This window comes from Phyllobates terribilis, unplaced genomic scaffold, assembly GCF_046119375.1.
Source record: "Phyllobates terribilis strain yellow unplaced genomic scaffold, ASM4611937v1 Scaffold_437__1_contigs__length_1545540, whole genome shotgun sequence".
In the NCBI taxonomy this organism is placed as follows: Eukaryota; Metazoa; Chordata; class Amphibia; order Anura; family Dendrobatidae; genus Phyllobates; species Phyllobates terribilis.
Genome location: NW_027363197.1, coordinates 1244530 through 1265011, shown reverse-complemented (window position 1 = coordinate 1265011; position 20482 = coordinate 1244530). Strand labels below are relative to the sequence as shown.

General features: G+C 44.9%; 16 non-coding genes across 16 annotated transcripts; all 16 read left to right on the top strand.

Moving 5' to 3' along the window:
- Window positions 1–432: 432 nt before the first annotated feature.
- LOC141228032 (U2 spliceosomal RNA) lies at window positions 433–623 on the top strand. Its single transcript, XR_012294959.1, has one exon. It is a non-coding gene; the product is annotated as a U2 spliceosomal RNA (small nuclear RNA).
- A 1115-nt stretch (window positions 624–1738) lies between these two features.
- On the top strand, window positions 1739–1929 carry LOC141228031 (U2 spliceosomal RNA). The gene has a single exon (XR_012294958.1). It is a non-coding gene; the product is annotated as a U2 spliceosomal RNA (small nuclear RNA).
- A 1115-nt stretch (window positions 1930–3044) lies between these two features.
- Window positions 3045–3235, top strand: LOC141228030 (U2 spliceosomal RNA). The gene has a single exon (XR_012294957.1). It is a non-coding gene; the product is annotated as a U2 spliceosomal RNA (small nuclear RNA).
- Window positions 3236–4350: 1115 nt separating this feature from the next.
- Window positions 4351–4541, top strand: LOC141228029 (U2 spliceosomal RNA). Its single transcript, XR_012294956.1, has one exon. It is a non-coding gene; the product is annotated as a U2 spliceosomal RNA (small nuclear RNA).
- A 1115-nt stretch (window positions 4542–5656) lies between these two features.
- Window positions 5657–5847, top strand: LOC141228028 (U2 spliceosomal RNA). The gene has a single exon (XR_012294955.1). It is a non-coding gene; the product is annotated as a U2 spliceosomal RNA (small nuclear RNA).
- A 1105-nt stretch (window positions 5848–6952) lies between these two features.
- Window positions 6953–7143, top strand: LOC141228027 (U2 spliceosomal RNA). The gene has a single exon (XR_012294954.1). It is a non-coding gene; the product is annotated as a U2 spliceosomal RNA (small nuclear RNA).
- Window positions 7144–8258: 1115 nt separating this feature from the next.
- LOC141228026 (U2 spliceosomal RNA) lies at window positions 8259–8449 on the top strand. Its single transcript, XR_012294953.1, has one exon. It is a non-coding gene; the product is annotated as a U2 spliceosomal RNA (small nuclear RNA).
- Window positions 8450–9559: 1110 nt separating this feature from the next.
- LOC141228320 (U2 spliceosomal RNA) lies at window positions 9560–9751 on the top strand. Its single transcript, XR_012295235.1, has one exon. It is a non-coding gene; the product is annotated as a U2 spliceosomal RNA (small nuclear RNA).
- A 1111-nt stretch (window positions 9752–10862) lies between these two features.
- On the top strand, window positions 10863–11053 carry LOC141228213 (U2 spliceosomal RNA). The gene has a single exon (XR_012295132.1). It is a non-coding gene; the product is annotated as a U2 spliceosomal RNA (small nuclear RNA).
- Window positions 11054–12166: 1113 nt separating this feature from the next.
- Window positions 12167–12358, top strand: LOC141228319 (U2 spliceosomal RNA). The gene has a single exon (XR_012295234.1). It is a non-coding gene; the product is annotated as a U2 spliceosomal RNA (small nuclear RNA).
- Window positions 12359–13473: 1115 nt separating this feature from the next.
- LOC141228024 (U2 spliceosomal RNA) lies at window positions 13474–13664 on the top strand. Its single transcript, XR_012294952.1, has one exon. It is a non-coding gene; the product is annotated as a U2 spliceosomal RNA (small nuclear RNA).
- Window positions 13665–14779: 1115 nt separating this feature from the next.
- On the top strand, window positions 14780–14970 carry LOC141228023 (U2 spliceosomal RNA). Its single transcript, XR_012294951.1, has one exon. It is a non-coding gene; the product is annotated as a U2 spliceosomal RNA (small nuclear RNA).
- Window positions 14971–16088: 1118 nt separating this feature from the next.
- On the top strand, window positions 16089–16279 carry LOC141228268 (U2 spliceosomal RNA). The gene has a single exon (XR_012295185.1). It is a non-coding gene; the product is annotated as a U2 spliceosomal RNA (small nuclear RNA).
- A 1112-nt stretch (window positions 16280–17391) lies between these two features.
- On the top strand, window positions 17392–17582 carry LOC141228022 (U2 spliceosomal RNA). Its single transcript, XR_012294950.1, has one exon. It is a non-coding gene; the product is annotated as a U2 spliceosomal RNA (small nuclear RNA).
- Window positions 17583–18697: 1115 nt separating this feature from the next.
- On the top strand, window positions 18698–18888 carry LOC141228020 (U2 spliceosomal RNA). Its single transcript, XR_012294948.1, has one exon. It is a non-coding gene; the product is annotated as a U2 spliceosomal RNA (small nuclear RNA).
- Window positions 18889–20000: 1112 nt separating this feature from the next.
- LOC141228019 (U2 spliceosomal RNA) lies at window positions 20001–20191 on the top strand. The gene has a single exon (XR_012294947.1). It is a non-coding gene; the product is annotated as a U2 spliceosomal RNA (small nuclear RNA).
- The last annotated feature ends 291 nt before the right edge of the window (window positions 20192–20482 follow it).

Below are 20482 nucleotides of genomic sequence, written 5' to 3'. Positions count from 1 at the left end.
TGGAACGCTGGCTGCGCGTGTCATAATAGGCTCTGAGCCTTTATATACCTGTGCACAGCAGCAGCCACCTTCAGTCTGCTGCTGGACAGCCAGCAGCAGCAGCAGCAGGAGAGGTATGTAATCAGGAGCCCTCCTGCTAAGGGTAGACAGCTGCTCGTTCCACCCCACCCCCCGCCTTAATTGGTTCTCCTCCCTTCCAACGGTGTTGAGGCGGGTGGGAACAGCAGGGGGTGAAGGTGCTGTGTTTAAAGAGGTGGAGTTATGCAGATCTAAAACGCGTGGATTGCAGCAGCAGCAAGCCGAAAAGTGCAGGCATGTAAGGGATCTAGAGGTTGACAACATGTCTTCTTAACGGGAGTCCAGGAGCTCATCTCCACAAATGGACTTTTCAGGATCCTTGGGTGGCTCCGTAGTTTGAAACCAATTCTGGTTATCGCTTCTCGGCCTTTTGGCTAAGATCAAGTGTAGTATCTGTTCTTATCAGTTTAATATCTGATACGTCCCCTATCTGGGGACCATATATTAAATGGATTTTTAGAACAGGGAGATGGAAAAAGAGCTTGCTCTGTCCACTCCACGCATTGACCTGGTATTGCAGTATCTCCAGGACCGGTGCACCCCTTCTTTAATGCAGTTTCTAAAATCAGAAAGAATTGAATTCAATGTTTTTTGTTCATTTTGCTTGTTTGTCGGATTTTGGGATGGACTCTTTGGCTTTGCTTTTCTTCTCCTCATTGGATTTTTCATGTTCAAAGTTGCAGAAGCCAGATTACAAGCTCATTTTGGTTCAACTTCAGCAACTGTGCATTGCATTGCCATGTAATGTGATGCAATGCTATCTTTCTAGCTCTCCCTTTTTACTTCCTTTTGGATAAACAGACATATTAGGCAAGCATTTTGGAGCTTTCACCTAAATAACTACAGGTGGTGAGATAAGCTGCACAATATAATTGACCTTTCAGTATATTGTTGCACACACACCATCTATTTAGCAAATGCCCTTGTTATCAACAGCAGCCTTTTAAACTCACCTGAGCTAACAGGTATGTGCGCTGGTTACTCTGCTGCGCTTAAAATTTCTTTTTTGGTTTGCTACAATGCCTTTTCTGAAACGTTGTCTCCTTCTGCTGGAACACTGACTTCTTTCATTTAATGCCTGCAGACTATAAAAGAGAACCCAACCCAAAAAGTTTGGTTGATTAGTCTGTGGCATTCTGTTAAACTGTTGCTTATGGCGGTCTCTGTGAGCTTCTCAGCGACATTCAGCCAGCCAGGTATCCTGCCTGCAGTAGATGGAATGTGGCAATGGAACGCTGGCTGCGCGTGTCATAATAGGCTCTGAGCCTTTATATAACTGTGCACAGCAGCAGCCACCTTCAGTCTGCTGCTGGACAGCCAGCAGCAGCAGCAGCAGGAGAGGTATGTAATCAGGAGCCCTCCTGCTAAGGGTAGACAGCTGCTCGTTCCACCCCACCCCCCGCCTTAATTGGTTCTCCTCCCTTCCAACGGTGTTGAGGCGGGTGGGAACAGCAGGGGGTGAAGGTGCTGTGTTTAAAGAGGTGGAGTTATGCAGATCTAAAACGCGTGGATTGCAGCAGCAGCAAGCCGAAAAGTGCAGGCATGTAAGGGATCTAGAGGTTGACAACATGTCTTCTTAACGGGAGTCCAGGAGCTCATCTCCACAAATGGACTTTTCAGGATCCTTGGGTGGCTCCGTAGTTTGAAACCAATTCTGGTTATCGCTTCTCGGCCTTTTGGCTAAGATCAAGTGTAGTATCTGTTCTTATCAGTTTAATATCTGATACGTCCCCTATCTGGGGACCATATATTAAATGGATTTTTAGAACAGGGAGATGGAAAAAGAGCTTGCTCTGTCCACTCCACGCATTGACCTGGTATTGCAGTATCTCCAGGACCGGTGCACCCCTTCTTTAATGCAGTTTCTAAAATCAGAAAGAATTGAATTCAATGTTTTTTGTTCATTTTGCTTGTTTGTCGGATTTTGGGATGGACTCTTTGGCTTTGCTTTTCTTCTCCTCATTGGATTTTTCATGTTCAAAGTTGCAGAAGCCAGATTACAAGCTCATTTTGGTTCAACTTCAGCAACTGTGCATTGCATTGCCATGTAATGTGATGCAATGCTATCTTTCTAGCTCTCCCTTTTTACTTCCTTTTGGATAAACAGACATATTAGGCAAGCATTTTGGAGCTTTCACCTAAATAACTACAGGTGGTGAGATAAGCTGCACAATATAATTGACCTTTCAGTATATTGTTGCACACACACCATCTATTTAGCAAATGCCCTTGTTATCAACAGCAGCCTTTTAAACTCACCTGAGCTAACAGGTATGTGCGCTGGTTACTCTGCTGCGCTTAAAATTTCTTTTTTGGTTTGCTACAATGCCTTTTCTGAAACGTTGTCTCCTTCTGCTGGAACACTGACTTCTTTCATTTAATGCCTGCAGACTATAAAAGAGAACCCAACCCAAAAAGTTTGGTTGATTAGTCTGTGGCATTCTGTTAAACTGTTGCTTATGGCGGTCTCTGTGAGCTTCTCAGCGACATTCAGCCAGCCAGGTATCCTGCCTGCAGTAGATGGAATGTGGCAATGGAACGCTGGCTGCGCGTGTCATAATAGGCTCTGAGCCTTTATATAACTGTGCACAGCAGCAGCCACCTTCAGTCTGCTGCTGGACAGCCAGCAGCAGCAGCAGCAGGAGAGGTATGTAATCAGGAGCCCTCCTGCTAAGGGTAGACAGCTGCTCGTTCCACCCCACCCCCCGCCTTAATTGGTTCTCCTCCCTTCCAACGGTGTTGAGGCGGGTGGGAACAGCAGGGGGTGAAGGTGCTGTGTTTAAAGAGGTGGAGTTATGCAGATCTAAAACGCGTGGATTGCAGCAGCAGCAAGCCGAAAAGTGCAGGCATGTAAGGGATCTAGAGGTTGACAACATGTCTTCTTAACGGGAGTCCAGGAGCTCATCTCCACAAATGGACTTTTCAGGATCCTTGGGTGGCTCCGTAGTTTGAAACCAATTCTGGTTATCGCTTCTCGGCCTTTTGGCTAAGATCAAGTGTAGTATCTGTTCTTATCAGTTTAATATCTGATACGTCCCCTATCTGGGGACCATATATTAAATGGATTTTTAGAACAGGGAGATGGAAAAAGAGCTTGCTCTGTCCACTCCACGCATTGACCTGGTATTGCAGTATCTCCAGGACCGGTGCACCCCTTCTTTAATGCAGTTTCTAAAATCAGAAAGAATTGAATTCAATGTTTTTTGTTCATTTTGCTTGTTTGTCGGATTTTGGGATGGACTCTTTGGCTTTGCTTTTCTTCTCCTCATTGGATTTTTCATGTTCAAAGTTGCAGAAGCCAGATTACAAGCTCATTTTGGTTCAACTTCAGCAACTGTGCATTGCATTGCCATGTAATGTGATGCAATGCTATCTTTCTAGCTCTCCCTTTTTACTTCCTTTTGGATAAACAGACATATTAGGCAAGCATTTTGGAGCTTTCACCTAAATAACTACAGGTGGTGAGATAAGCTGCACAATATAATTGACCTTTCAGTATATTGTTGCACACACACCATCTATTTAGCAAATGCCCTTGTTATCAACAGCAGCCTTTTAAACTCACCTGAGCTAACAGGTATGTGCGCTGGTTACTCTGCTGCGCTTAAAATTTCTTTTTTGGTTTGCTACAATGCCTTTTCTGAAACGTTGTCTCCTTCTGCTGGAACACTGACTTCTTTCATTTAATGCCTGCAGACTATAAAAGAGAACCCAACCCAAAAAGTTTGGTTGATTAGTCTGTGGCATTCTGTTAAACTGTTGCTTATGGCGGTCTCTGTGAGCTTCTCAGCGACATTCAGCCAGCCAGGTATCCTGCCTGCAGTAGATGGAATGTGGCAATGGAACGCTGGCTGCGCGTGTCATAATAGGCTCTGAGCCTTTATATACCTGTGCACAGCAGCAGCCACCTTCAGTCTGCTGCTGGACAGCCAGCAGCAGCAGCAGCAGGAGAGGTATGTAATCAGGAGCCCTCCTGCTAAGGGTAGACAGCTGCTCGTTCCACCCCACCCCCCGCCTTAATTGGTTCTCCTCCCTTCCAACGGTGTTGAGGCGGGTGGGAACAGCAGGGGGTGAAGGTGCTGTGTTTAAAGAGGTGGAGTTATGCAGATCTAAAACGCGTGGATTGCAGCAGCAGCAAGCCGAAAAGTGCAGGCATGTAAGGGATCTAGAGGTTGACAACATGTCTTCTTAACGGGAGTCCAGGAGCTCATCTCCACAAATGGACTTTTCAGGATCCTTGGGTGGCTCCGTAGTTTGAAACCAATTCTGGTTATCGCTTCTCGGCCTTTTGGCTAAGATCAAGTGTAGTATCTGTTCTTATCAGTTTAATATCTGATACGTCCCCTATCTGGGGACCATATATTAAATGGATTTTTAGAACAGGGAGATGGAAAAAGAGCTTGCTCTGTCCACTCCACGCATTGACCTGGTATTGCAGTATCTCCAGGACCGGTGCACCCCTTCTTTAATGCAGTTTCTAAAATCAGAAAGAATTGAATTCAATGTTTTTTGTTCATTTTGCTTGTTTGTCGGATTTTGGGATGGACTCTTTGGCTTTGCTTTTCTTCTCCTCATTGGATTTTTCATGTTCAAAGTTGCAGAAGCCAGATTACAAGCTCATTTTGGTTCAACTTCAGCAACTGTGCATTGCATTGCCATGTAATGTGATGCAATGCTATCTTTCTAGCTCTCCCTTTTTACTTCCTTTTGGATAAACAGACATATTAGGCAAGCATTTTGGAGCTTTCACCTAAATAACTACAGGTGGTGAGATAAGCTGCACAATATAATTGACCTTTCAGTATATTGTTGCACACACACCATCTATTTAGCAAATGCCCTTGTTATCAACAGCAGCCTTTTAAACTCACCTGAGCTAACAGGTATGTGCGCTGGTTACTCTGCTGCGCTTAAAATTTCTTTTTTGGTTTGCTACAATGCCTTTTCTGAAACGTTGTCTCCTTCTGCTGGAACACTGACTTCTTTCATTTAATGCCTGCAGACTATAAAAGAGAACCCAACCCAAAAAGTTTGGTTGATTAGTCTGTGGCATTCTGTTAAACTGTTGCTTATGGCGGTCTCTGTGAGCTTCTCAGCGACATTCAGCCAGCCAGGTATCCTGCCTGCAGTAGATGGAATGTGGCAATGGAACGCTGGCTGCGCGTGTCATAATAGGCTCTGAGCCTTTATATACCTGTGCACAGCAGCAGCCACCTTCAGTCTGCTGCTGGACAGCCAGCAGCAGCAGCAGCAGGAGAGGTATGTAATCAGGAGCCCTCCTGCTAAGGGTAGACAGCTGCTCGTTCCACCCCACCCCCCGCCTTAATTGGTTCTCCTCCCTTCCAACGGTGTTGAGGCGGGTGGGAACAGCAGGGGGTGAAGGTGCTGTGTTTAAAGAGGTGGAGTTATGCAGATCTAAAACGCGTGGATTGCAGCAGCAGCAAGCCGAAAAGTGCAGGCATGTAAGGGATCTAGAGGTTGACAACATGTCTTCTTAATGGGAGTCCAGGAGCTCATCTCCACAAATGGACTTTTCAGGATCCTTGGGTGGCTCCGTAGTTTGAAACCAATTCTGGTTATCGCTTCTCGGCCTTTTGGCTAAGATCAAGTGTAGTATCTGTTCTTATCAGTTTAATATCTGATACGTCCCCTATCTGGGGACCATATATTAAATGGATTTTTAGAACAGGGAGATGGAAAAAGAGCTTGCTCTGTCCACTCCACGCATTGACCTGGTATTGCAGTATCTCCAGGACCGGTGCACCCCTTCTTTAATGCAGTTTCTAAAATCAGAAAGAATTGAATTCAATGTTTTTTGTTCATTTTGCTTGTTGTCGGATTTTGGGATGGACTCTTTGGCTTTGCTTTTCTTCTCCTCATTGGATTTTTCATGTTCAAAGTTGCAGAAGCCAGATTACAAGCTCATTTTGGTTCAACTTCAGCAACTGTGCATTGCATTGCCATGTAATGTGATGCAATGCTATCTTTCTAGCTCTCCCTTTTTACTTCCTTTTGGATAAACAGACATATTAGGCAAGCATTTTGGAGCTTTCACCTAAATAACTACAGGTGGTGAGATAAGCTGCACAATATAATTGACCTTTCAGTATATTGTTGCACACACACCATCTATTTAGCAAATGCCCTTGTTATCAACAGCAGCCTTTTAAACTCACCTGAGCTAACAGGTATGTGCGCTGGTTACTCTGCTGCGCTTAAAATTTCTTTTTTGGTTTGCTACAATGCCTTTTCTGAAACGTTGTCTCCTTCTGCTGGAACACTGACTTCTTTCATTTAATGCCTGCAGACTATAAAAGAGAACCCAACCCAAAAAGTTTGGTTGATTAGTCTGTGGCATTCTGTTAAACTGTTGCTTATGGCGGTCTCTGTGAGCTTCTCAGCGACATTCAGCCAGCCAGGTATCCTGCCTGCAGTAGATGGAATGTGGCAATGGAACGCTGGCTGCGCGTGTCATAATAGGCTCTGAGCCTTTATATACCTGTGCACAGCAGCAGCCACCTTCAGTCTGCTGCTGGACAGACTGCAGCAGGAGAGGTATGTAATCAGGAGCCCTCCTGCTAAGGGTAGACAGCTGCTCGTTCCACCCCACCCCCCGCCTTAATTGGTTCTCCTCCCTTCCAACGGTGTTGAGGCGGGTGGGAACAGCAGGGGGTGAAGGTGCTGTGTTTAAAGAGGTGGAGTTATGCAGATCTAAAACGCGTGGATTGCAGCAGCAGCAAGCCGAAAAGTGCAGGCATGTAGGGGATCTAGAGGTTGACAACATGTCTTCTTAATGGGAGTCCAGGAGCTCATCTCCACAAATGGACTTTTCAGGATCCTTGGGTGGCTCCGTAGTTTGAAACCAATTCTGGTTATCGCTTCTCGGCCTTTTGGCTAAGATCAAGTGTAGTATCTGTTCTTATCAGTTTAATATCTGATACGTCCCCTATCTGGGGACCATATATTAAATGGATTTTTAGAACAGGGAGATGGAAAAAGAGCTTGCTCTGTCCACTCCACGCATTGACCTGGTATTGCAGTATCTCCAGGACCGGTGCACCCCTTCTTTAATGCAGTTTCTAAAATCAGAAAGAATTGAATTCAATGTTTTTTGTTCATTTTGCTTGTTTGTCGGATTTTGGGATGGACTCTTTGGCTTTGCTTTTCTTCTCCTCATTGGATTTTTCATGTTCAAAGTTGCAGAAGCCAGATTACAAGCTCATTTTGGTTCAACTTCAGCAACTGTGCATTGCATTGCCATGTAATGTGATGCAATGCTATCTCTTTAGCTCTCCCTTTTTACTTCCTTTTGGATAAACAGACATATTAGGCAAGCATTTTGGAGCTTTCACCTAAATAACTACAGGTGGTGAGATAAGCTGCACAATATAATTGACCTTTCAGTATATTGTTGCACACACACCATCTATTTAGCAAATGCCCTTGTTATCAACAGCAGCCTTTTAAACTCACCTGAGCTAACAGGTATGTGCGCTGGTTACTCTGCTGCGCTTAAAATTTCTTTTTTGGTTTGCTACAATGCCTTTTCTGAAACGTTGTCTCCTTCTGCTGGAACACTGACTTCTTTCATTTAATGCCTGCAGACTATAAAAGAGAACCCAACCCAAAAAGTTTGGTTGATTAGTCTGTGGCATTCTGTTAAACTGTTGCTTATGGCGGTCTCTGTGAGCTTCTCAGCGACATTCAGCCAGCCAGGTATCCTGCCTGCAGTAGATGGAATGTGGCAATGGAACGCTGGCTGCGTGTGTCATAATAGGCTCTGAGCCTTTATATACCTGTGCACAGCAGCAGCCACCTTCAGTCTGCTGCTGGACAGCCAGCAGCAGCAGCAGCAGGAGAGGTATGTAATCAGGAGCCCTCCTGCTAAGGGTAGACAGCTGCTCGTTCCACCCCACCCCCCGCCTTAATTGGTTCTCCTCCCTTCCAACGGTGTTGAGGCGGGTGGGAACAGCAGGGGGTGAAGGTGCTGTGTTTAAAGAGGTGGAGTTATGCAGATCTAAAACGCGTGGATTGCAGCAGCAGCAAGCCGAAAAGTGCAGGCATGTAAGGGATCTAGAGGTTGACAACATGTCTTCTTAACGGGAGTCCAGGAGCTCATCTCCACAAATGGACTTTTCAGGATCCTTGGGTGGCTCCGTAGTTTGAAACCAATTCTGGTTATCGCTTCTCGGCCTTTTGGCTAAGATCAAGTGTAGTATCTGTTCTTATCAGTTTAATATCTGATACGTCCCCTATCTGGGGACCATATATTAAATGGATTTTTAGAACAGGGAGATGGAAAAAGAGCTTGCTCTGTCCACTCCACGCATTGACCTGGTATTGCAGTATCTCCAGGACCGGTGCACCCCTTCTTTAATGCAGTTTCTAAAATCAGAAAGAATTGAATTCAATGTTTTTTGTTCATTTTGCTTGTTTGTCGGATTTTGGGATGGACTCTTTGGCTTTGCTTTTCTTCTCCTCATTGGATTTTTCATGTTCAAAGTTGCAGAAGCCAGATTACAAGCTCATTTTGGTTCAACTTCAGCAACTGTGCATTGCATTGCCATGTAATGTGATGCAATGCTATCTTTCTAGCTCTCCCTTTTTACTTCCTTTTGGATAAACAGACATATTAGGCAAGCATTTTGGAGCTTTCACCTAAATAACTACAGGTGGTGAGATAAGCTGCACAATATAATTGACCTTTCAGTATATTGTTGCACACACACCATCTATTTAGCAAATGCCCTTGTTATCAACAGCAGCCTTTTAAACTCACCTGAGCTAACAGGTATGTGCGCTGGTTACTCTGCTGCGCTTAAAATTTCTTTTTTGGTTTGCTACAATGCCTTTTCTGAAACGTTGTCTCCTTCTGCTGGAACACTGACTTCTTTCATTTAATGCCTGCAGACTATAAAAGAGAACCCAACCCAAAAAGTTTGGTTGATTAGTCTGTGGCATTCTGTTAAACTGTTGCTTATGGCGGTCTCTGTGAGCTTCTCAGCGACATTCAGCCAGCCAGGTTTCCTGCCTGCAGTAGATGGAATGTGGCAATGGAACGCTGGCTGCGCGTGTCATAATAGGCTCTGAGCCTTTATATACCTGTGCACAGCAGCAGCCACCTTCAGTCTGCTGCTGGACAGCCAGCAGCAGCAGCAGGAGAGGTATGTAATCAGGAGCCCTCCTGCTAAGGGTAGACAGCTGCTCGTTCCACCCCACCCCCCGCCTTAATTGGTTCTCCTCCCTTCCAACGGTGTTGAGGCGGGTGGGAACAGCAGGGGGTGAAGGTGCTGTGTTTAAAGAGGTGGAGCTATGCAGATCTAAAACGCGTGGATTGCAGCAGCAGCAAGCCGAAAAGTGCAGGCATGTAAGGGATCTAGAGGTTGATAACATGTCTTCTTAACGGGAGTCCAGGAGCTCATCTCCACAAATGGACTTTTCAGGATCCTTGGGTGGCTCCGTAGTTTGAAACCAATTCTGGTTATCGCTCTCGGCCTTTTGGCTAAGATCAAGTGTAGTATCTGTTCTTATCAGTTTAATATCTGATACGTCCCCTATCTGGGGACCATATATTAAATGGATTTTTAGAACAGGGAGATGGAAAAAGAGCTTGCTCTGTCCACTCCACGCATTGACCTGGTATTGCAGTATCTCCAGGACCGGTGCACCCCTTCTTTAATGCAGTTTCTAAAATCAGAAAGAATTGAATTCAATGTTTTTTGTTCATTTTGCTTGTTTGTCGGATTTTGGGATGGACTCTTTGGCTTTGCTTTTCTTCTCCTCATTGGATTTTTCATGTTCAAAGTTGCAGAAGCCAGATTACAAGCTCATTTTGGTTCAACTTCAGCAACTGTGCATTGCATTGCCATGTAATGTGATGCAATGCTATCTTTCTAGCTCTCCCTTTTTACTTCCTTTTGGATAAACAGACATATTAGGCAAGCATTTTGGAGCTTTCACCTAAATAACTACAGGTGGTGAGATAAGCTGCACAATATAATTGACCTTTCAGTATATTGTTGCACACACACCATCTATTTAGCAAATGCCCTTGTTATCAACAGCAGCCTTTTAAACTCACCTGAGCTAACAGGTATGTGCGCTGGTTACTCTGCTGCGCTTAAAATTTCTTTTTTGGTTTGCTACAATGCCTTTTCTGAAACGTTGTCTCCTTCTGCTGGAACACTGACTTCTTTCATTTAATGCCTGCAGACTATAAAAGAGAACCCAACCCAAAAAGTTTGGTTGATTAGTCTGTGGCATTCTGTTAAACTGTTGCTTATGGCGGTCTCTGTGAGCTTCTCAGCGACATTCAGCCAGCCAGGTATCCTGCCTGCAGTAGATGGAATGTGGCAATGGAACGCTGGCTGCGCGTGTCATAATAGGCTCTGAGCCTTTATATACCTGTGCACAGCAGCAGCCACCTTCAGTCTGCTGCTGGACAGCCAGCAGCAGCAGCAGGAGAGGTATGTAATCAGGAGCCCTCCTGCTAAGGGTAGACAGCTGCTCGTTCCACCCCACCCCCCGCCTTAATTGGTTCTCCTCCCTTCCAACGGTGTTGAGGTGGGTGGGAACAGCAGGGGGTGAAGGTGCTGTGTTTAAAAGGTGGAGTTATGCAGATCTAAAACGCGTGGATTGCAGCAGCAGCAAGCCGAAAAGTGCAGGCATGTAAGGGATCTAGAGGTTGACAACATGTCTTCTTAACGGGAGTCCAGGAGCTCATCTCCACAAATGGACTTTTCAGGATCCTTGGGTGGCTCCGTAGTTTGAAACCAATTCTGGTTATCGCTTCTCGGCCTTTTGGCTAAGATCAAGTGTAGTATCTGTTCTTATCAGTTTAATATCTGATACGTTCCCTATCTGGGGACCATATATTAAATGGATTTTTAGAACAGGGAGATGGAAAAAGAGCTTGCTCTGTCCACTCCACGCATTGACCTGGTATTGCAGTATCTCCAGGACCGGTGCACCCCTTCTTTAATGCAGTTTCTAAAATCAGAAAGAATTGAATTCAATGTTTTTTGTTCATTTTGCTTGTTTGTCGGATTTTGGGATGGACTCTTTGGCTTTGCTTTTCTTCTCCTCATTGGATTTTTCATGTTCAAAGTTGCAGAAGCCAGATTACAAGCTCATTTTGGTTCAACTTCAGCAACTGTGCATTGCATTGCCATGTAATGTGATGCAATGCTATCTTTCTAGCTCTCCCTTTTTACTTCCTTTTGGATAAACAGACATATTAGGCAAGCATTTTGGAGCTTTCACCTAAATAACTACAGGTGGTGAGATAAGCTGCACAATATAATTGACCTTTCAGTATATTGTTGCACACACACCATCTATTTAGCAAATGCCCTTGTTATCAACAGCAGCCTTTTAAACTCACCTGAGCTAACAGGTATGTGCGCTGGTTACTCTGCTGCGCTTAAAATTTCTTTTTTGGTTTGCTACAATGCCTTTTCTGAAACGTTGTCTCCTTCTGCTGGAACACTGACTTCTTTCATTTAATGCCTGCAGACTATAAAAGAGAACCCAACCCAAAAAGTTTGGTTGATTAGTCTGTGGCATTCTGTTAAACTGTTGCTTATGGCGGTCTCTGTGAGCTTCTCAGCGACATTCAGCCAGCCAGGTATCCTGCCTGCAGTAGATGGAATGTGGCAATGGAACGCTGGCTGCGCGTGTCATAATAGGCTCTGAGCCTTTATATACCTGTGCACAGCAGCAGCCACCTTCAGTCTGCTGCTGGACAGCCAGCAGCAGCAGCAGCAGGAGAGGTATGTAATCAGGAGCCCTCCTGCTAAGGGTAGACAGCTGCTCGTTCCACCCCACCCCCCGCCTTAATTGGTTCTCCTCCCTTCCAACGGTGTTGAGGCGGGTGGGAACAGCAGGGGGTGAAGGTGCTGTGTTTAAAGAGGTGGAGTTATGCAGATCTAAAACGCGTGGATTGCAGCAGCAGCAAGCTGAAAAGTGCAGGCATGTAAGGGATCTAGAGGTTGACAACATGTCTTCTTAACGGGAGTCCAGGAGCTCATCTCCACAAATGGACTTTTCAGGATCCTTGGGTGGCTCCGTAGTTTGAAACCAATTCTGGTTATCGCTCTCGGCCTTTTGGCTAAGATCAAGTGTAGTATCTGTTCTTATCAGTTTAATATCTGATACGTCCCCTATCTGGGGACCATATATTAAATGGATTTTTAGAACAGGGAGATGGAAAAAGAGCTTGCTCTGTCCACTCCACGCATTGACCTGGTATTGCAGTATCTCCAGGACCGGTGCACCCCTTCTTTAATGCAGTTTCTAAAATCAGAAAGAATTGAATTCAATGTTTTTTGTTCATTTTGCTTGTTTGTCGGATTTTGGGATGGACTCTTTGGCTTTGCTTTTCTTCTCCTCATTGGATTTTTCATGTTCAAAGTTGCAGAAGCCAGATTACAAGCTCATTTTGGTTCAACTTCAGCAACTGTGCATTGCATTGCCATGTAATGTGATGCAATGCTATCTTTCTAGCTCTCCCTTTTTACTTCCTTTTGGATAAACAGACATATTAGGCAAGCATTTTGGAGCTTTCACCTAAATAACTACAGGTGGTGAGATAAGCTGCACAATATAATTGACCTTTCAGTATATTGTTGCACACACACCATCTATTTAGCAAATGCCCTTGTTATCAACAGCAGCCTTTTAAACTCACCTGAGCTAACAGGTATGTGCGCTGGTTACTTTGCTGCGCTTAAAATTTCTTTTTTGGTTTGCTACAATGCCTTTTCTGAAACGTTGTCTCCTTCTGCTGGAACACTGACTTCTTTCATTTAATGCCTGCAGACTATAAAAGAGAACCCAACCCAAAAAGTTTGGTTGATTAGTCTGTGGCATTCTGTTAAACTGTTGCTTATGGCGGTCTCTGTGAGCTTCTCAGCGACATTCAGCCAGCCAGGTATCCTGCCTGCAGTAGATGGAATGTGGCAATGGAACGCTGGCTGCGCGTGTCATAATAGGCTCTGAGCCTTTATATACCTGTGCACAGCAGCAGCCACCTTCAGTCTGCTGCTGGACAGCCAGCAGCAGCAGCAGCAGGAGAGGTATGTAATCAGGAGCCCTCCTGCTAAGGGTAGACAGCTGCTCGTTCCACCCCACCCCCCGCCTTAATTGGTTCTCCTCCCTTCCAACGGTGCTGAGGCGGGTGGGAACAGCAGGGGGTGAAGGTGCTGTGTTTAAAGAGGTGGAGTTATGCAGATCTAAAACGCGTGGATTGCAGCAGCAGCAAGCCGAAAAGTGCAGGCATGTAAGGGATCTAGAGGTTGACAACATGTCTTCTTAACGGGAGTCCAGGAGCTCATCTCCACAAATGGACTTTTCAGGATCCTTGGGTGGCTCCGTAGTTTGAAACCAATTCTGGTTATCGCTTCTCGGCCTTTTGGCTAAGATCAAGTGTAGTATCTGTTCTTATCAGTTTAATATCTGATACGTCCCCTATCTGGGGACCATATATTAAATGGATTTTTAGAACAGGGAGATGGAAAAAGAGCTTGCTCTGTCCACTCCACGCATTGACCTGGTATTGCAGTATCTCCAGGACCGGTGCACCCCTTCTTTAATGCAGTTTCTAAAATCAGAAAGAATTGAATTCAATGTTTTTTGTTCATTTTGCTTGTTTGTCGGATTTTGGGATGGACTCTTTGGCTTTGCTTTTCTTCTCCTCATTGGATTTTTCATGTTCAAAGTTGCAGAAGCCAGATTACAAGCTCATTTTGGTTCAACTTCAGCAACTGTGCATTGCATTGCCATGTAATGTGATGCAATGCTATCTTTCTTGCTCTCCCTTTTTACTTCCTTTTGGATAAACAGACATATTAGGCAAGCATTTTGGAGCTTTCACCTAAATAACTACAGGTGGTGAGATAAGCTGCACAATATAATTGACCTTTCAGTATATTGTTGCACACACACCATCTATTTAGCAAATGCCCTTGTTATCAACAGCAGCCTTTTAAACTCACCTGAGCTAACAGGTATGTGCGCTGGTTACTCTGCTGCGCTTAAAATTTCTTTTTTGGTTTGCTACAATGCCTTTTCTGAAACGTTGTCTCCTTCTGCTGGAACACTGACTTCTTTCATTTAATGCCTGCAGACTATAAAAGAGAACCCAACCCAAAAAGTTTGGTTGATTAGTCTGTGGCATTCTGTTAAACTGTTGCTTATGGCGGTCTCTGTGAGCTTCTCAGCGACATTCAGCCAGCCAGGTATCCTGCCTGCAGTAGATGGAATGTGGCAATGGAACGCTGGCTGCGCGTGTCATAATAGGCTCTGAGCCTTTATATACCTGTGCACAGCAGCAGCCACCTTCAGTCTGCTGCTGGACAGCCAGCAGCAGCAGCAGCAGGAGAGGTATGTAATCAGGAGCCCTCCTGCTAAGGGTAGACAGCTGCTCGTTCCACCCCACCTCCCGCCTTAATTGGTTCTCCTCCCTTCCAACGGTGTTGAGGCGGGTGGGAACAGCAGGGGGTGAAGGTGCTGTGTTTAAAGAGGTGGAGTTATGCAGATCTAAAACGCGTGGATTGCAGCAGCAGCAAGCCGAAAAGTGCAGGCATGTAAGGGATCTAGAGGTTGACAACATGTCTTCTTAACGGGAGTCCAGGAGCTCATCTCCACAAATGGACTTTTCAGGATCCTTGGGTGGCTCCGTAGTTTGAAACCAATTCTGGTTATCGCTTCTCGGCCTTTTGGCTAAGATCAAGTGTAGTATCTGTTCTTATCAGTTTAATATCTGATACGTCCCCTATCTGGGGACCATATATTAAATGGATTTTTAGAACAGGGAGATGGAAAAAGAGCTTGCTCTGTCCACTCCACGCATTGACCTGGTATTGCAGTATCTCCAGGACCGGTGCACCCCTTCTTTAATGCAGTTTCTAAAATCAGAAAGAATTGAATTCAATGTTTTTTGTTCATTTTGCTTGTTTGTCGGATTTTGGGATGGACTCTTTGGCTTTGCTTTTCTTCTCCTCATTGGATTTTTCATGTTCAAAGTTGCAGAAGCCAGATTACAAGCTCATTTTGGTTCAACTTCAGCAACTGTGCATTGCATTGCCATGTAATGTGATGCAATGCTATCTTTCTAGCTCTCCCTTTTTACTTCCTTTTGGATAAACAGACATATTAGGCAAGCATTTTGGAGCTTTCACCTAAATAACTACAGGTGGTGAGATAAGCTGCACAATATAATTGACCTTTCAGTATATTGTTGCACACACACCATCTATTTAGCAAATGCCCTTGTTATCAACAGCAGCCTTTTAAACTCACCTGAGCTAACAGGTATGTGCGCTGGTTACTCTGCTGCGCTTAAAATTTCTTTTTTGGTTTGCTACAATGCCTTTTCTGAAACGTTGTCTCCTTCTGCTGGAACACTGACTTCTTTCATTTAATGCCTGCAGACTATAAAAGAGAACCCAACCCAAAAAGTTTGGTTGATTAGTCTGTGGCATTCTGTTAAACTGTTGCTTATGGCGGTCTCTGTGAGCTTCTCAGCGACATTCAGCCAGCCAGGTATCCTGCCTGCAGTAGATGGAATGTGGCAATGGAACGCTGGCTGCGCGTGTCATAATAGGCTCTGAGCCTTTATATACCTGTGCACAGCAGCAGCCACCTTCAGTCTGCTGCTGGACAGCCAGCAGCAGCAGCAGCAGCAGGAGAGGTATGTAATCAGGAGCCCTCCTGCTAAGGGTAGACAGCTGCTCGTTCCACCCCACCCCCCGCCTTAATTGGTTCTCCTCCCTTCCAACGGTGTTGAGGCGGGTGGGAACAGCAGGGGGTGAAGGTGCTGTGTTTAAAGAGGTGGAGTTATGCAGATCTAAAACGCGTGGATTGCAGCAGCAGCAAGCCGAAAAGTGCAGGCATGTAAGGGATCTAGAGGTTGACAACATGTCTTCTTAACGGGAGTCCAGGAGCTCATCTCCACAAATGGACTTTTCAGGATCCTTGGGTGGCTCCGTAGTTTGAAACCAATTCTGGTTATCGCTTCTCGGCCTTTTGGCTAAGATCAAGTGTAGTATCAGTTCTTATCAGTTTAATATCTGATACGTCCCCTATCTGGGGACCATATATTAAATGGATTTTTAGAACAGGGAGATGGAAAAAGAGCTTGCTCTGTCCACTCCACGCATTGACCTGGTATTGCAGTATCTCCAGGACCGGTGCACCCCTTCTTTAATGCAGTTTCTAAAATCAGAAAGAATTGAATTCAATGTTTTTTGTTCATTTTGCTTGTTTGTCGGATTTTGGGATGGACTCTTTGGCTTTGCTTTTCTTCTCCTCATTGGATTTTTCATGTTCAAAGTTGCAGAAGCCAGATTACAAGCTCATTTTGGTTCAACTTCAGCAACTGTGCATTGCATTGCCATGTAATGTGATGCAATGCTATCTTTCTAGCTCTCCCTTTTTACTTCCTTTTGGATAAACAGACATATTAGGCAAGCATTTTGGAGCTTTCACCTAAATAACTACAGGTGGTGAGATAAGCTGCACAATATAATTGACCTTTCAGTATATTGTTGCACACACACCATCTATTTAGCAAATGCCCTTGTTATCAACAGCAGCCTTTTAAACTCACCTGAGCTAACAGGTATGTGCGCTGGTTACTCTGCTGCGCTTAAAATTTCTTTTTTGGTTTGCTACAATGCCTTTTCTGAAACGTTGTCTCCTTCTGCTGGAACACTGACTTCTTTCATTTAATGCCTGCAGACTATAAAAGAGAACCCAACCCAAAAAGTTTGGTTGATTAGTCTGTGGCATTCTGTTAAACTGTTGCTTATGGCGGTCTCTGTGAGCTTCTCAGCGACATTCAGCCAGCCAGGTATCCTGCCTGCAGTAGATGGAATGTGGCAATGGAACGCTGGCTGCGCGTGTCATAATAGGCTCTGAGCCTTTATATACCTGTGCACAGCAGCAGCCACCTTCAGTCTGCTGCTGGACAGCCAGCAGCAGCAGCAGGAGAGGTATGTAATCAGGAGCCCTCCTGCTAAGGGTAGACAGCTGCTCGTTCCACCCCACCCCCCGCCTTAATTGGTTCTCCTCCCTTCCAACGGTGTTGAGGCGGGTGGGAACAGCAGGGGGTGAAGGTGCTGTGTTTAAAGAGGTGGAGTTATGCAGATCTAAAACGCGTGGATTGCAGCAGCAGCAAGCCGAAAAGTGCAGGCATGTAAGGGATCTAGAGGTTGACAACATGTCTTCTTAACGGGAGTCCAGGAGCTCATCTCCACAAATGGACTTTTCAGGATCCTTGGGTGGCTCCGTAGTTTGAAACCAATTCTGGTTATCGCTTCTCGGCCTTTTGGCTAAGATCAAGTGTAGTATCTGTTCTTATCAGTTTAATATCTGATACGTCCCCTATCTGGGGACCATATATTAAATGGATTTTTAGAACAGGGAGATGGAAAAAGAGCTTGCTCTGTCCACTCCACGCATTGACCTGGTATTGCAGTATCTCCAGGACCGGTGCACCCCTTCTTTAATGCAGTTTCTAAAATCAGAAAGAATTGAATTCAATGTTTTTTGTTCATTTTGCTTGTTTGTCGGATTTTGGGATGGACTCTTTGGCTTTGCTTTTCTTCTCCTCATTGGATTTTTCATGTTCAAAGTTGCAGAAGCCAGATTACAAGCTCATTTTGGTTCAACTTCAGCAACTGTGCATTGCATTGCCATGTAATGTGATGCAATGCTATCTTTCTAGCTCTCCCTTTTTACTTCCTTTTGGATAAACAGACATATTAGGCAAGCATTTTGGAGCTTTCACCTAAATAACTACAGGTGGTGAGATAAGCTGCACAATATAATTGACCTTTCAGTATATTGTTGCACACACACCATCTATTTAGCAAATGCCCTTGTTATCAACAGCAGCCTTTTAAACTCACCTGAGCTAACAGGTATGTGCGCTGGTTACTCTGCTGCGCTTAAAATTTCTTTTTTGGTTTGCTACAATGCCTTTTCTGAAACGTTGTCTCCTTCTGCTGGAACACTGACTTCTTTCATTTAATGCCTGCAGACTATAAAAGAGAACCCAACCCAAAAAGTTTGGTTGATTAGTCTGTGGCATTCTGTTAAACTGTTGCTTATGGCGGTCTCTGTGAGCTTCTCAGCGACATTCAGCCAGCCAGGTATCCTGCCTGCAGTAGATGGAATGTGGCAATGGAACGCTGGCTGCGCGTGTCATAATAGGCTCTGAGCCTTTATATACCTGTGCACAGCAGCAGCCACCTTCAGTCTGCTGCTGGACAGCCAGCAGCAGCAGCAGCAGGAGAGGTATGTAATCAGGAGCCCTCCTGCTAAGGGTAGACAGCTGCTCGTTCCACCCCACCCCCCGCCTTAATTGGTTCTCCTCCCTTCCAACGGTGTTGAGGCGGGTGGGAACAGCAGGGGGTGAAGGTGCTGTGTTTAAAGAGGTGGAGTTATGCAGATCTAAAACGCGTGGATTGCAGCAGCAGCAAGCCGAAAAGTGCAGGCATGTAAGGGATCTAGAGGTTGACAACATGTCTTCTTAACGGGAGTCCAGGAGCTCATCTCCACAAATGGACTTTTCAGGATCCTTGGGTGGCTCCGTAGTTTGAAACCAATTCTGGTTATCGCTTCTCGGCCTTTTGGCTAAGATCAAGTGTAGTATCTGTTCTTATCAGTTTAATATCTGATACGTCCCCTATCTGGGGACCATATATTAAATGGATTTTTAGAACAGGGAGATGGAAAAAGAGCTTGCTCTGTCCACTCCACGCATTGACCTGGTATTGCAGTATCTCCAGGACCGGTGCACCCCTTCTTTAATGCAGTTTCTAAAATCAGAAAGAATTGAATTCAATGTTTTTTGTTCATTTTGCTTGTTTGTCGGATTTTGGGATGGACTCTTTGGCTTTGCTTTTCTTCTCCTCATTGGATTTTTCATGTTCAAAGTTGTAGAAGCCAGATTACAAGCTCATTTTGGTTCAACTTCAGCAACTGTGCATTGCATTGCCATGTAATGTGATGCAATGCTATCTTTCTAGCTCTCCCTTTTTACTTCCTTTTGGATAAACAGACATATTAGGCAAGCATTTTGGAGCTTTCACCTAAATAACTACAGGTGGTGAGATAAGCTGCACAATATAATTGACCTTTCAGTATATTGTTGCACACACACCATCTATTTAGCAAATGCCCTTGTTATCAACAGCAGCCTTTTAAACTCACCTGAGCTAACAGGTATGTGCGCTGGTTACTCTGCTGCGCTTAAAATTTCTTTTTTGGTTTGCTACAATGCCTTTTCTGAAACGTTGTCTCCTTCTGCTGGAACACTGACTTCTTTCATTTAATGCCTGCAGACTATAAAAGAGAACCCAACCCAAAAAGTTTGGTTGATTAGTCTGTGGCATTCTGTTAAACTGTTGCTTATGGTGGTCTCTGTGAGCTTCTCAGCGACATTCAGCCAGCCAGGTATCCTGCCTGCAGTAGATGGAATGTGGCAATGGAACGCTGGCTGCGCGTGTCATAATAGGCTCTGAGCCTTTATATACCTGTGCACAGCAGCAGCCACCTTCAGTCTGCTGCTGGACAGCCAGCAGCAGCAGCAGGAGAGGTATGTAATCAGGAGCCCTCCTGCTAAGGGTAGACAGCTGCTCGTTCCACCCCACCCCCCGCCTTAATTGGTTCTCCTCCCTTCCAACGGTGTTGAGGCGGGTGGGAACAGCAGGGGGTGAAGGTGCTGTGTTTAAAGAGGTGGAGTTATGCAGATCTAAAACGCGTGGATTGCAGCAGCAGCAAGCCGAAAAGTGCAGGCATGTAAGGGATCTAGAGGTTGACAACATGTCTTCTTAACGGGAGTCCAGGAGCTCATCTCCACAAATGGACTTTTCAGGATCCTTGGGTGGCTCCGTAGTTTGAAACCAATTCTGGTTATCGCTTCTCGGCCTTTTGGCTAAGATCAAGTGTAGTATCTGTTCTTATCAGTTTAATATCTGATACGTCCCCTATCTGGGGACCATATATTAAATGGATTTTTAGAACAGGGAGATGGAAAAAGAGCTTGCTCTGTCCACTCCACGCATTGACCTGGTATTGCAGTATCTCCAGGACCGGTGCACCCCTTCTTTAATGCAGTTTCTAAAATCAGAAAGAATTGAATTCAATGTTTTTTGTTCATTTTGCTTGTTTGTCGGATTTTGGGATGGACTCTTTGGCTTTGCTTTTCTTCTCCTCATTGGATTTTTCATGTTCAAAGTTGCAGAAGCCAGATTACAAGCTCATTTTGGTTCAACTTCAGCAACTGTGCATTGCATTGCCATGTAATGTGATGCAATGCTATCTTTCTAGCTCTCCCTTTTTACTTCCTTTTGGATAAACAGACATATTAGGCAAGCATTTTGGAGCTTTCACCTAA